This window comes from Bubalus kerabau, chromosome X (genome assembly GCF_029407905.1).
Source record: "Bubalus kerabau isolate K-KA32 ecotype Philippines breed swamp buffalo chromosome X, PCC_UOA_SB_1v2, whole genome shotgun sequence".
Taxonomy (NCBI): domain Eukaryota; kingdom Metazoa; phylum Chordata; class Mammalia; order Artiodactyla; family Bovidae; genus Bubalus; species Bubalus kerabau.
In genome coordinates this window covers 66,450,399-66,465,653 of record NC_073647.1, presented here as the reverse complement: position 1 = coordinate 66,465,653, position 15,255 = coordinate 66,450,399, and the positions used below count along the sequence as shown (strand labels likewise).

General features: G+C 36.8%; 1 long non-coding RNA gene across 2 annotated transcripts in view; it reads left to right on the top strand.

Moving 5' to 3' along the window:
• Positions 1–254, top strand: part of LOC129639787 (uncharacterized) — a 157,695-nt gene extending 157,441 nt beyond the window's left edge. Inside the window, exon 4 of one of the 2 annotated variants that reach the window (XR_008708599.1) lies at positions 79–254. This is a non-coding gene — a long non-coding RNA (uncharacterized LOC129639787). The remainder of the gene's footprint in view (positions 1–78) is intronic. The other variant, XR_008708598.1, reaches the window with a different exon arrangement.
• The last annotated feature ends 15,001 nt before the right edge of the window (positions 255–15,255 follow it).

Here is a 15,255-nt window from a genome sequence, read left to right as displayed (position 1 = left end):
CTTAGTGATCCAAATTCTTTTGATACAATAGTTTCAAGGCTCATACTCAAGGTGACATAAATTCACTTCTCTTCACAGGCTATTGGACAGAACTAATTACCTGGACTTGCCCAACATTAAAGGGGACAGAGTATACCCAAGAAATACATTTCTCTGTGTTTCCAGAAAGGAAGTAAAGCTGGATATAAGTGAATATCAAAAATGTATAAGCAAGTTATATTAAATGGGTCTTCTTGAAAAAGATTTGACTCCTTCCTTTACAGTGTTGATCAAAGTATTTGCACAAAAGAAGGCAAGACTATCTGTTTTGAAAGTTTTTTAAACTAAATTGAGCCAAGTTTACTGATACTCCTAGATGCAAGTTTCTGAGAAGTATGTTTCAGTTCAGTTCAGTTCAGTCGCTCAGTCGTGTCCGACTCTTTGCGACCCCATGAATTGCAGCACACCAGGCCTCCCTGTCCATCACCAACTCCCAGAGTTCACTCAAACTCATATCCATTGAGTTGGTGATGCCATCCAGCCATCTCATCCTCTGTCATCCCCTTCTCCTCCTGTCCCCAATCCCTCCCAGCATCAGAGTCTTTTCCAATGAGTCAACTCTTCACATGAGGTGGGCAAAGTATTGGAGTTTCAGCTTTAGCATCAGTCCTTCCAAAGAACACCCAGGACTGATCTCCTTTAGAATGGACTGGTTGGATCTCCTTGCAGTCCAAAGGACTCTCAAGAGTCTTCTCCAACACCGCTGTTCAAAAGCATCAATTCTTTGGCGCTCAGCTTTCTTCACAGTCCAACTTTCACATCCATACATGACCACTGGAAAAACCATAGCCTTGACTAGACAGACTTTTGTTGGCAAAGTAATGTCTCTGCTTTTGAGTATGCTTAACTTAGTAAAAAAGTTAGATCATTTATCTCTAAAATATATGTTAAGCTAAATCATTGTACAAAATCCAAACTTATAAATCAGGAAAGGGGTAGTATTTGTTCAGGTATTCAATCAACAAACACATACTGAGGTCCATGAGCTATTCAGTCTTCATTTTTGAAAAGTGATTTACTACAGGGTTAAGTCAAGTGTCTTTTCTGTAAAGAACTGGAGTACATATTTTAGCTTTATGGACCATATGGTCTCTGTCACAACTACTCAACTGTGCCATTGTCATGTGAAAGCAGCCATTGACAATAAATGAATGAATGGGCATGACTATGTTACAGTAAAGCTTTATTCACAAAAAAGTGAGCTGTAGTTTCCAACTCCTGCTTTTAAAGGGTGATTCTCCTTGGTGAATAAGAAAGTTCAAAGATACCTGTGTACCTTGAGTTGAACAAAAGCAAATTTCAAAGCTGTCAGTGATGATTCATTAGAAACAAAGACTACCTTGAAATGGTAAGTTAAGTCCATGGGAAAATAGGATTTGGTTAGTTTATCTTTTTTCACAAATGATTGACATTTTGTATCAAATTATAAGAAGAAAGTCGCTCAGTCATGTCCAACTCTTTGTGACCCCATGCGCTATACAGTCCATGGAATTCTCCAGGCCAGAATACTGGAGTGGGTAGCCTTTCCCTTCTTCAGGGGATCTTCCCAACCCAGGGATCAATCCCAGGTCTCCCACATCGCAGGCAGTTTCTTTACCAGCTGAGCCACAAGGGAAGCCCGAGAATACTGGAGTGGGTAGCCTATCCCTTCTCCAGCAGATCTTCCTGACCCAGGAATCAAACTGGGGTCTCCTGCATTGCAGGCAAGTTCTTTACCAACTGAGGTATCAGTGAAGCCCCCTGTCACTTAGGATGCTTTTGCTTAAAGGAATAGAAAAAAAAAAAACTATAACTTATGTTTAATTATGAGTACATTGGCTCATGGGATTCAAACATTCAGAATTTCAGAATTTTTCAATTCAAAATTTCAAAATTTTTCAGAATTCAAAAACTTTTCAGAATTCAAAAATTAAGAAATAGTCTTCACATGTAGTTTCATCAAACTTCATTTCTCTCTTGTTTGCTTAACTCTACCTTTTTGCTAGTATCAACATTACCCAACATTGGCTATGTACTCTCATGATCATGTAATGGTTGCCAGCATTAATTGGGGCTACCTACATTTGTATTCAGGCTTCCCAGTTGGCACAGTGGTAAAGAATCCAACTGCCAATGAAGAACACACCTGTTGGAGATGCCCATTCAATCCCTGGGCCGGGAAGATCCCTTGAAGAAGAAAGTGGCAACCTACTCCAGTATTCTTGCCTGAGAATTCCATGAATAGGGGAGTCTGGCAGGCTACACTCCATGGGGTTGCAAAGAACTGGACTCAACTGACCCCACGAGTACTTTCATCTTCAGATTACAAAGCGAGAATGGTTGTCTCTCCTTTGGCCATTGGACAAAAACAATGGGCTTATTCTGTTACCTATTCTTAAAGCAAGTACTATCACAAGTGAATAGAATTACTCTGAGTCAGACCCATCAGGGTGCATTGCTGAAGCTGGTGGTGGGATCAGGTGTACTCAGCTGAAAGACTTAATGAATGTCCAAGAAGCAGCCCCACTACCTTCCACATTGAACCCTCTTTATTCACCACTTCATCTTGTTGCAACTTATTGTAGCATATGTGTACAGAGACTTGGTGTGACTTAAAAGAATTTTTGCCCAAGTTCATGTCATGTCCAAGTTCATGTCCATTGCATCAGTGATACCATCCAGGGATCTCATCCTCTGATGCCCTCTTCTCCTTCTGGGAGATGGTGAAGGACAGGGAGACCTGATGTGATGCTGTCCATGGGGTCACAAAGAGTCAGACACAACTGAGCAACAGCAACAACAGAAGAATTTTTATTATTGCAGGAACCTAAACTTAGAGATCTCTAAATGTAGGTATTCTTGTTGAAACTTTTGCTCAAAGCCATATATAAAAGATGTCCAGAGTTGCCTCGGAGAAGATCAGATTTCTTGCTGGAGGAAATGGTGGTTACAAAGGTCATTGTTTATTTCTGTGTGATTCATGCTAGGATAGACAAACTGGGCATAATTAAGGTGTATAAGAACAGCAAAGAAGTAAGTGTGTTGTCAGAGGACTAAACAGAGAAGAGTAAGTTGATATCCAGTGCTGTATCAGAAGATCTCAATCTGAGCCCATTCTTACAGTATTTTATTTTACACCCCTAGAATTCTATGGTCATTTTTGCTTGCCATATCTCAGAAATGCATCAGAGTTGAAAAATGTCCATAGAAAACTATTAATACAATAGGCACATCTCTTACAAAATCCAGAATTAAAGGCAAACACGCATCACTGGGCTATCTTAGTGGCATTAACAGCATCTGAAAATTTCCAATGGGATTTAGAGATATCTAAAATGAACTATAATATTGACGCCTAAATCTAGACAAATGAAGACTGAAGGAACATCATTCAAACTTGTAAAATAATAAATGAAATGCAGGTATGTACAAACATCCACTAAATCCTAGTATGTGTGCATGTTGCTCAATTCTGTTCGACTCTTTGTGACCCCATGGACTGTAGCCCACCAGGCTTCTCTGTCCATGGAATTCTCAAGGCAAGAATACTGGAGTGGGTTGTCATGCCCTCCTCCAAGGGATCTTCAGCTGACCCAGGGATCAAATCTGGTCTCTTGCATTGCAGGCAGATTCATTACTGTTTGAACCATCAGGGAAGCCCAAGCCCTTATTAATATTAGAACTAAAAGACACATTTTATCTCAACAACTTTAAGGCAAATAAAAATGTCTCTTCCTTTCCTAAAATGTGAAATCAATTGATATGAATCATAAGTACCTCCACAAATTGCTACCAGCTGACAACATACTCTTTAAAAACTAATACAATTATGTAAAGTTTAAAAATAAAATACAATTAAAAAAAAAAAGAACTTAAGGGAAAAAAAAAAAAAACCAAGTCTGTACTAAAGACTGATTTGTCTGTATTGAATGATGGGAAATGATTTTTTTCCTAGATATCCTTAAACTTTGAGATTAGTGGCAGAGAGAACAGCTTTGCTATACCTTATACTATGCTCCTCTGTGGCTCATGTGGTAAGGCTTATGCTTTTTTCTCAAGATCTGCTTTTTATGCCTAATGCACCTATTTGTGCACAACTTCTAAGGAGATCAGTTTTACAACAGTCTCATCTTAACTGCCTGATGAACTGGGAAGAGTTTAAAAGAAAGCATAGAAATAGGAATGGGGAACCTACACAAAGATATTACCAAAGAACCTTGCAATTTTACAAACACTCTTCTTTGAGACTTGGAAACTCATTCCCAATAGAAATTACTGATCCTAACGCTGCAGTTACCAAAGTGCAGATTTTCACAAATATAGGTTTAAATTCAGCCACATCTTGTGATCAGCTTGATTACATAGAAATTGGGGTGCACTCTCATTCCTGTTGGCCCTTTTGTTCTTCCTGGAAAACATAAAGCATTATATCTTATTCTAATAACTATTCTTGACTGGCCTCAGGAAATAGCATTTTCTTGCCTTGATCATAGGTGTTTGCTTAGTGCTCAGCCAGCATCAGGTCTTCCTACTCCTGATTCTGGTGAAAGGGGATGAATGTTCATAGCAGGGGTCAGAGAACATTTGTGTAAAAGGCCAAATAGTAAGTACTATAGATTTTCAGGGCATACAGCCTCTATTACAGCTGTTCAACTCTGACATTGTAGCTTGAAAGTAACCATGGACAACATGTAAACAAGTGGGCATACTTGTGTTTCTATAAAACTTTGTTTATGAAACAATTTAAATTTCATGTCATTTTCATTTGTCATGAAGCAGTCTTCTTTTTTATTTTTTTCTAGGTCATTTTAAATATGAAAACATTCTTAGCTCATGGGCCATATGAAAATATGGAGTGGGCTGGGTTTGGCCTTTGGGTATAGTTTGCAGACTGCTAGTATATGGTGAGAGTATGAAGAGGGAGGAAGGGCTGATGTTTTGACCTTGCTCAGCTTTCTTTACTTGCAGTGCTCCTATATTGTGAATATCAGCCTCATTTTGTGCTAGAACATTTCCTTAGTTAAGGAGATAACTGTGTCCATGTGTTCAAAATATAAATGAGCTTCAGTTTAACCCAAGGAGGAAGTTCCTGCTCTCTTATTACATTACTTTTGCACAGAGTATGTTTAGAAACTGTGTAGTAAAGCAGAGCAGATAATTTCTCCATGCATTGTTTTATGGTAAAAGCCTAAAAAAGTAGCATCACATGGTATTCGGTGGTGGTGTCACTCACTCAGCTGTGTCTGACTCTTTGTGACCCCATGGACTGTAGCCTACTAGGCTCCTCTGTCCATGGGATTCTCCAGGCAAAAATACTGGAGTGGGTAGCCATTTCCTTCTCCAGGGGATCTTCCCAGCACAGGGATCAAACCTGGATCTCCTGCATTTCAGGCAGATTTTTTACCATCTGAGCTACCAGGGAAGCCGCTATAGAGACCAGTAGAATGACAAATACTTGGGATGCATAGCAAAAATAAGCTCATGTGGTCATGTAATGCACAGAATATATTCTAATGACATATTTTGTTGTCAGAAGGCTTATTACTTTTGATAGCAGAATATAATCAATATTTATAGTCAATATTTATAATTTATAATGCAAAATATAATAAATATACCATTAATATTAATGGTAAAAATAATGGAGAAAGTAAATTATAGGGAAGGCTCTGAGAATATATTCTTTCTCTATCATGCTTTTGTTGGATTGTCTTGCCCCTCTCACCAGGTTGGTATGCTGCCAGATTGAACAGGTATAGTCACACTACTTATTTATAATTGACATCCATTCTGATTGGTCAGTGCCCATGATCTATCCTTGAACTTAAATATATGTTAATTATTTAACATATAATTATATGTTATAATTTTTTATAACATGGTAAATACAACATGGTATTTGGTGGTGATGCCAGTCACTCATTTGTGTCTGACTCTTTGTGACCCAATGGACTGTAGCCTGCCAGTCTCCTCTGTCCATGGGATTCTCTAGGCAAAAATACTGGAATGGGTAGCCATTTCCTGGAAAAAAGCATAAGAACAAAGCTAAAGTGTGACATTTTGTCACCAATTGTAGAAGCAGTAAAAAAAATTAATATAGTTAATTTCTAGAAGTATGGAAGATAAAATACAATTAGGATCAATGTTCAGAGCTGTTTCAGATAAACATAAACATTCTGTTACTAGCCCTTAGAAGTTCTCATGAAATACAGCATCTTCTGATCAATAAGAAATTCCAACTTGCCAGAATGAAAAAAAAAAAAAAGAAAAACTATGACTACCAGAGGTGGGGTACAGCATGGTTAGACTGTATAAACTAGGAATGTGGGTTTAATGGCCATGTAGCAAAGGAGATCAGGCCTTGGGTCATTGTGAAGTGAGGATTTGAAGTTATAGACCCCTAAGGATAGCTTGAATTTATGACCTTTAGTAAAATTTTAAAATTTTAAAAAATCTACCCAGAGAGGAATCTTGGCTCTTTGCCTGAGACTTGGATGGAAAAAAAAAAAAATCTTCCTCAGAGATTTGTAATCATGGGTTTAAATCTTACCCCAAATCTGAAAAGTTGTATGAAAATTGGTTCTGAGCTGGTGGCTCCCCTGGGATTCTAGGCAGAGGCAAAGTCAAAATAGCTCTTGAAGAACATGCAATACAGGCTACAAAATATTCTTACAGAAAAATAAAAAACGTCCTTTGAAAAATGAATTCACAATAAAATTTACCAAACACAGGAAAATAGTACACCATAATGAAAGTCAGTAGATACAATGAACAACAGGATTATATCTCTAAGAAGTAGTTAGTAGAATAGAGAAATGAGAGAAAATTCAAAACCCAGAAACCCAAACAATTGAATAAGAGACTATGAAATCAGGACTGGTGGGTTTAGAAAAGAAGAAAACAAACTTTTAGAAATGAAAATTATTTGTGTACTAGTCATCAGATAATATAAAGCTAGTAGACATTTTTAGGCTGTTAAATGGATTCATGTTAAGCAATCATCCATAATGCAGCAGAGAGAGATAAAGAGATGACAAAATATGAGGTTAAGAGACAGGAGAATGAGAAGATTCAATATATACCTAAAAGGGATTCTAAAAATAATTAGAGAATAGGGAGGAAAGACAATATTTAAAGAGATAACGGCTGATAATTTTTCAAGACTGATGAAAGATATGTAGTTATTTTAAAAAATACATTTGGCTGCACTGTGTCTTTGTTGTTGCATTTGGGCTTTCTCCAGTTGTGGCAAATGGGGGCTGCTCATAGTTGTGGTGTGCAGGCTTCTCATCATGGTAGTTTCTCTTGTTGCAGAGTATGGTCTCTAGGTGTGCAGGCTCAGGAGTTGTGGCTTGCGAGCTCTATAGCCTAGGCTCAGTACTTGTGGCCAGTGGACTTAGTTCCCCTATGACATGTAGAATCTCCCCAGACTGGGGATCAGACCTGTGTCCCCTGAATAGGCAGGCAGATTCTTAACCCCTGGAGTATCAGGGAAGTTCTGCGATGTATATTTAAGAAATTCAGCAAGCATCAAACAGGATAAGTATAATTTCATAATCAAACTGCAGAACTCCACAGAAAAAAATTTAAATGTTAAACATCTACCAAAAAGAAAAGATAGATTACCTATAAAGAAGCAAGAAATACACCAACTGTGGTTTTCAAAACAAAAATAATTGTGGTTAAAAGAGAAAGGAATATCCTCAAAGTGCTGAGGAAAATATTTATCTAGAACTTCTATATATTATAAATATCATACAAGAGTGTAAGGAAGATAAATGCAAATTCATCTGAAGACTAAGCAAATTTCCTACTCTTAGATAGTGAAAGGACTTTATATAAGTGTGTGTGTGTGTGTGTGTGTGTATGTATGTATGTGTGTGTGTGTGTGTGTGTGTATATATATATATATATATATATATATATATATATATATTTATGCCTGCCAGGGAAAGGAAATAGAATCCAGAAAGAATGAGATGCATGAAGCAATGGTGAACAGTAAAATTGATAAAGACAGGTAAACCTAAATGAGTACTGATTATAGAAAACAACAATAACATTAATGATTAAATGGCAGGTTACAACAAAAACATGGGTATGGGTTGAATTTATCCTTTACGCTGAAAATTCATATGTTGCAGTCCTAAGCCCCCAGTATCTCACAATTTGACCTTATTTGGAAATAGGACCATTGCAGATAAAGCTAGTTAAGATGAGGTCATACTGGCAGTAGGGTGGGTTTCTAATACTGTATCAGTGGCATCCTTATAAAAATAGAAAATTTGAACACAGACACACACACATTCACAAATACTTCACTATATAAAGAATGGAGTTATGCTGCCACAGCCATGGAGATACCAGAAATTACTAACAAGGAAGGGATGCACATTCCTTCCCTGGTGCCTTCAGAATAACCATGGCCTTACCTGCAAGAACTGTGAAGCAAATTTCAGGTATTTAAGGCACTCAGTTTCTGATACTTTGTTGTAGCAGCCCTAGGAAACTAATAAATGAAAACACTTGAAAACAGTAATAGTAGATAAGTATTGGGGAAGCCCAGAAGTTCATTTGGGTTTTTCCATAAGATGTTACCCAATGTATAATAATAGATGAGTATATTTAGAGTTTCATTTTTTTATGTATCTTATATTTTAGTCTGGGAGAAAGAGTAGAAATATAGATTAACTTTAGTCTTTAAGGCAGTAAACATGTTAGACATTTGAAAATAATCAACAAAAGAATTTAAATATTGAGTTGGCGAAAAAGTTCATTCAGGTTTTTTCTGTAACATCTTATGGAATGATTAATACATATTTATAGTCAAACACGGAGAAGGCAATGGCACCCCACTCCAGTACTCCTGCCTGGAAAATCCCATGGATGGAGGAGCCTGGTAGGCTGCAGTCCATGGGGTCGCTGAGGGTCGGACACGACTGAGCGACTTCACTTTCATTTTTCACTTTCATGCATTGGAGAAGGAAATGGCAACCCACTCCAGTGTTCTTGCCTGGAGAATCCCAGGGACGGGGGAGCCTGGTGGGCTGTCGTCTATGGGGTCACACAGAGTCGGACATGACTGAAGTGACTTAGCAGCAGCATAGTCAAACCAGTCAAGATCGACAGATGGGAATTATAAAAACTTAATAAATACAATATAAAGATATTCTTATTCTATGGGCTGTATTTTCCTTTATTAATGCCAGCCTTTGAATTAGAAAAGTGTTTTTTTTCTTTTTTTAATTTCTTTTTTTAATTTAATTTTATTCTTTAAACTTGACATAATTGTATTAGTTTTAAATTTTGTCCAATTTACCCATTTTTTTCCCTTTGTCACTACTGCTTTTAGTGTTATAGCTAAGAATCTTTGCCAAATACAAGATGATGAAGACTTTCTCCCATGTTATCTTTCAAAAGTTTTATAGATTTTGTACTTACACATAGGTCTTTGATCAATTCTGAGTTAATTTTTCATGTGAAGTAAGGATTCAGTTTCATTCTTTTGCACATCTTTTGCTCTTATCTCATCACCATTTGTGTAAAATACTCTTCTTTACCTGTTGAGTGATCTTGGTACCCTTGTAAAAAATCAGCTGGTTACATATATATTGGTTAATTTCTGGATTTTATGTTCTGTTCCATTGTTCTGTATGTCTATATTCGTTCCAGTACAACACTATCTTGATTACCTTTTCTTTAGTAAGTTTTAGAATTGGGAAGTGTAAATATTCCTACTTTTATTCTTTTTTTTTCCAAGGATCATTTTGGCTGTTCTGTTTCTCCTGCTTTTTTGTATGAATTTTAGAATAATTTTGTCAGTTTCTACAAAGATTCTGATAGGGATTGCATGTAATCTATAGATCAGTTCGTGTAGTGCTGCCATCTTAACAGTGTGTCTTCCAGTCCATGAATATGGGATGTTTTTCCATTTATTTAGATCTTTTATAATTTCTTTCAATAATATTTTGTAGTTTATGGTGTATAAGACTTGTACATCTTTTGTTAAATTTACTCAGAAGTATTTCATTCTTTTTCATGCTTTTGTTAATGGGATCATTTTCTTCAATTTCATTTTTCATTTTTTTCATTGACAGTTTATAGAAATTGGTCTTTCTGTATTATTCCTGTATCCTGTACCCTTGCTGATAATTAGTACTAATAGTTTCTTAGTGGATTCTTTAGTATTTGCTTTCTATATAGAATTTCATCTGTGAACAGAGATATGTAGCCAGATTAGAAAGGAAGAAGTTAAACTTTCTTTTTTTTTGTCTAATTACCATGATTAGAACTTCCAGTAACAATATTGGAATGGTAAGAGAAGAAATGCACTTCCCTGGTGCATCAGCGGTAAAGAATCTGCCTGCCAATGCAGGAGACATGGGTTCGATCTCTGGTTTGGGAAGATCCCCTGGAGAAGGCAATGGAAACCCACTCTAGTATTATTGCCTGGAAAATCCAATGAACAGAGGAGCTTGACTGGCTACAGTCTGTGGGGTTGCCAAAGAGTCATAACGTAAAGACTCAACAACAACAAAAGAAGAAATACTTGTCTTTTCCCCCATTTTATTGGAAAAGCATTCAGTCTTTCACCATTAAGTATGATATTAACTGTAGCTTTTTCATAGATGCTCTTTATCAGATTGAGAAAGTTTCCTTTTACCTATTATTATTGAATATTTTTTATCATGAGTGTTAGGTTTTGTCAGATACTTTTTCTAAGTCTATTGAGAGGATCATGTGATTCTAAAAAATTCTATTGATATTATATACTTAAATAATTGATTTTCAGATGTTAAATCAACCTTACATTCCTGGGATAAATCCCTTGGGGTCATGGTATAGAATAATTTTTATATTCCGCTAGATTCAGTTTCCTAGCATTTTAGTTGAAGTTATTTTGTATTCTTTGTATCACTTCTCTTTTACACTCTACGGAAACATAACAATAGTATTTGTTGTTGCTGTTGTTCAGTTGCTAAGTCCTGTCTGACTCTTTGTGACCCCATGGACTGCAGCACAACAGGCTTCTCTGTCTTCCACATCTCCTGGAGTCTTCCCAAGTTCATATCCATTGAGCTGGTGATGGCATCTAACCATCTCATCCTCTGCCGCCCTCTTCTCCTTTTGCCTTCAGTCTTTCCCAGCATCAGGGTCTTTTCCAATGAGTTGGCTCTTCGCATATGATGACCAAAGTATTGGAGCTTCAGCTTCAGCATCAGTCCTTCCAATAAATATTCAGCGTTGATTTCCTTTATGATTGACTGGTTTGATCTCCTTGCAGTCCAAGTATGGTATTTCAGTCCATAGTATGGCAGTTCATATAATAGCATTTCTTTATTTCTCTCTTTATAATGTTGGATTACTGGAATGAAATGCTTAGTTCTGAACCTACTAGATAAATAAAACTATTCATAGTATTAACCTCTATTTTATTGTCACATTTCATTTGTTATCAAAATGAAAGGCTATTTTTAAAATACAAGATGGGAAAGAAAGTCTATTTTATATATTTTTTATTGAGAAAACTCACACATAACACTAAATTAATTTCAGATGTACAACATAGTGACTCAAAACTATATATTGTGAAATGATTACCACAATAAGTCTAGTTAGAGTCCATCACCAGACATAGTTACAAATTATTTTTTGTATGTGAGTAAAAGTTTCAAGATCTACTCTCAGCAACTTTCAAGTATATAATACAGTATTAATAACTATAGTCACTGTGTTATGAATTTCATCTCTAGGACTTATTTTTTTTATAGCTGGAAGTTTGTATCTTATGATACCCTTGACACATTTCACCCACCTCCCCTCCCACCTCTGGCAGTCACCAGTCTGTTCTCTGTATTTATTAATTTGGTTTTACAAATCTATTTTAAAATTTTAATATTTTTCCCAAGTTCTATTTGTGAGTTGAATTGCTGCTGTTTCTTCTTCCCCCTGTAATTTAAATTTTTTAATGCTTTCTTAAGATTTATTTTTTAATTGGAGGAAAATTGTTTTACAACATTGTGTTGAATTTTGCCATACACCAAGGCAAATCAGCCATAATTACACATATATTACCTCCTTCTTAAACCCCCTCACCTCCCCCATCCCACTCCTTCAGGTCATAATTTAACTTTTATTATTTTTCTCATCTTTGATTCGAGAGCTGACTAAATAGTTGATTCTTTATGGGTGAAACTGATTTAGTAAGAATTGTAATCACATAACACTGTCTTCAAGTATAAGGATTTAAGGTGAGAACTCAAGTCTATAAACCTACTTCTTCTGTCTGCTTAATCAGATTTAAATAGTTTACTCCCTACCTCTTTCACACTCCTCTTTACCATTTAATGCCAATTATGTTGTGCGTCATTACCCTTGAGTGATTCATTTTTTCTCTCTGGCTTCTGGGCAGATATGCAATATACCTCTTGCAGTTAATATGATTTATAGCAGCTTTTTGTGTATAGTGACCTCTTGTGCCTCAAATAACAATTTATCCAAAAGTGCAAAGACTACCACATTTATATATCTCTGATTTTAAACACGATTAAATAGTAGTCAATAGGTGTGAGCCTATTGTTCAGGGTAGGACTTTGTATAACTGGTAACCATGGTATTTTTCTCAAACATTGCTTTTATCATGTCAAGTTCTTGTCCTCAACATTTTCAATGATTTGTTCCTCTTAACAATAAGTCAGACTTCTTTAGCTTGATCAAGGCCCTCCATATTTTGGTCTACCCTTTCTACATAAGTTCACTTACCATTATTTCCCACCGCACATCATTTGTTGTAGTTCGGCTAACTTCTTCATTGTCCTAGAAGCACAGTGAATTCTCTTTTATCTCATTATCCTTAGGTGGAATAATTATCCTCTCTTCCACACTAATCTAAACTCTGTAAGACCCAATCCAAACTTTGCTGATCCATGAAGGCATTCTTGACTGAATTGGCCCTCACTAATCTCCTCTGAACTATAACACTTACAATTGTAATTCTAGATTTACAGTAATGACAATGTCCATTATTAGCTGTTATTTCACATGTGTTAGTCTTGTCTTTCTCAGTATACTATATAGTCTCCTAGCAGAGTAGTGATCCTATCTGATAACTCTGTTCTCCTTATAGAACATGATAGATAGGTGGTCAGTCAACTTTTCTAATTGACTAGAATGGGGTTCCAGGTGGCTCAGTGGTGAAGAATCTGCTGCTAATGCAGGAGACTTGGGTTCAATTCTTGGGTTGGTTAGATCCCCTGGAGTAGGAAATGGCAACCCACTCCAGTATTCTCACCTGGAGAATTCCATGGACAGAGGAGCCTGGCGGGCTATGGGCCATGGGGTGGGAAAGAGTTGGACATGACTTAGTGACTAAATATGCATGCACATAGAATATCCATTCCAAATTTTATTTTGCTGTTTTAAACAACCAGAATTTGATCACTCTTATCATCAGTTACGCCCAGAGCTTATTTTTTCCTCTGTGCCTTTCACTCTTCAATTATCAAGTATATTTTAGTGATATGAGACTGAAACAATATACATACTGTGAAGTTACTATACAGTTCCAGGCCTCTATCTGAGTTTTCTGGTGCTGCTCTTTATCTAATAAGAACACTGTGATACCCAAAGCAGAGGTGACTTCCTAAGGCAGTTTAAGAAACAGCCATTTTTGCTACATTTAAAATGGATAACCAACAAAAACCTATTGTAGAGCACATGGAACTCTGCTCAATGTCATGTGCCAGCCTGGATGGAAGGGGGGTTTGGAAAAGAATGGATACATGTATATGTATGGCTGAGTCCCTTCACTGTTCACCTGAAGCTATCATAACATTGGTAATGGGCTATCTACCCCAATACAAGATACCTTTGGTGTTAAAATAAATAGCCATTTCCCCTCATAACCAGTTTAATTGCTGCTCAAGAACAGGCAAATAAGTTCAGAATCTGACTAAATTATGCCAAGAGCCTAAAGCCTCTTGGGGAATAGCATAATAATTATGCTGTTGTTGGTGGTGATTGTGATATTAGCAATTTTAGGCTGAACAGTGTCACTATAAACCTAGAACGTGAACTTTGTGGCATGCAAAAACAGTGGATGGTGATCAGTGATGGAGGCAGCAAAAGAGGTCAGAACCCAGAAAATTAAGCTTTTGACTGAACCTAGGTCTGGTCAAAGGTTTGAGTCAGTTTAAGTAGGCATTCAGGGTTTCCCAGGTGGCGCTAGTGATAAAGAACCTGCCTGCCAATGGAGGAGACCATGAGTCGTGGGTTCCATCGTTAGGTCAGGAAGATACCCTGGAGGAGAGCATAGCAACCCACTCCAGTATTCTTTCCTGAAGAATCTCGTGGACAGAGGAGCTTGGTGGACTACAGTCCATAGGGTCACAAAGATTCGGACACGACTAAAGCAACTTAGCACACACACAAGTAGGCCTCCATGATCCAGACAATCCCCAAGGTCTGGTGGTTTGGACACAGCAGAAATCATAGAAGTCCTCAAAAGAGCAACAAAGAGATCTTCAAGTTAAATCAGCATTTACTTCATTCAGAATCATTTCATTTATCTCTCATTAGGGTAAAAGCCAATCATAGTTCTAATTAGCTCAAGGCCTTGTAAAGCCTTAAGTGTCTACATCTGCTTTTAGTGAGTCACAGAATAAAGATTATTCTTACAGTCTATCGAAAGAGCATTCTAATAACAGAATATGAATAAACTGATGCAAGCAATGCATATATTTAGGATTTATATATTTATATATATTGTAAATTTTATATATTTATATATATTGTAAATTGGAATGCAGAGCTTCTGCTTTGTAGGAAATCCAGTGACGGTTGATTTTGATACTGGTGAAATAAGAATTTATTCATGCATATATGTTCTGTTTGGTACAATTCATAGCTCAATTGATTAGCTTCCAGTAATTCAGAAAAAAAAGAGGAAGGCAAACTCTAAGTAACCAAGAACCATTATAGCTTATTAAGATATTATTTTGGCATGAGGAGTAAATCTGTCTTAGCATTTCTTCCAACATAGAAAAGTGGGCCATCTGAATGCGAAAGTCATGTCAGAGGACGTCAGTAGATGACCTTTGCTGTACATGATGTTCTTCTTGCAGTGTCTGGCAGGGTAGACACTCTAGACCTCTCAGTGACTTGGCTTTTCAGCCACTGAGATGACTGCTGGTTCTCACAAGATGGGAAGTTGGTTATCAGTCTTAGACATTAGGCAAA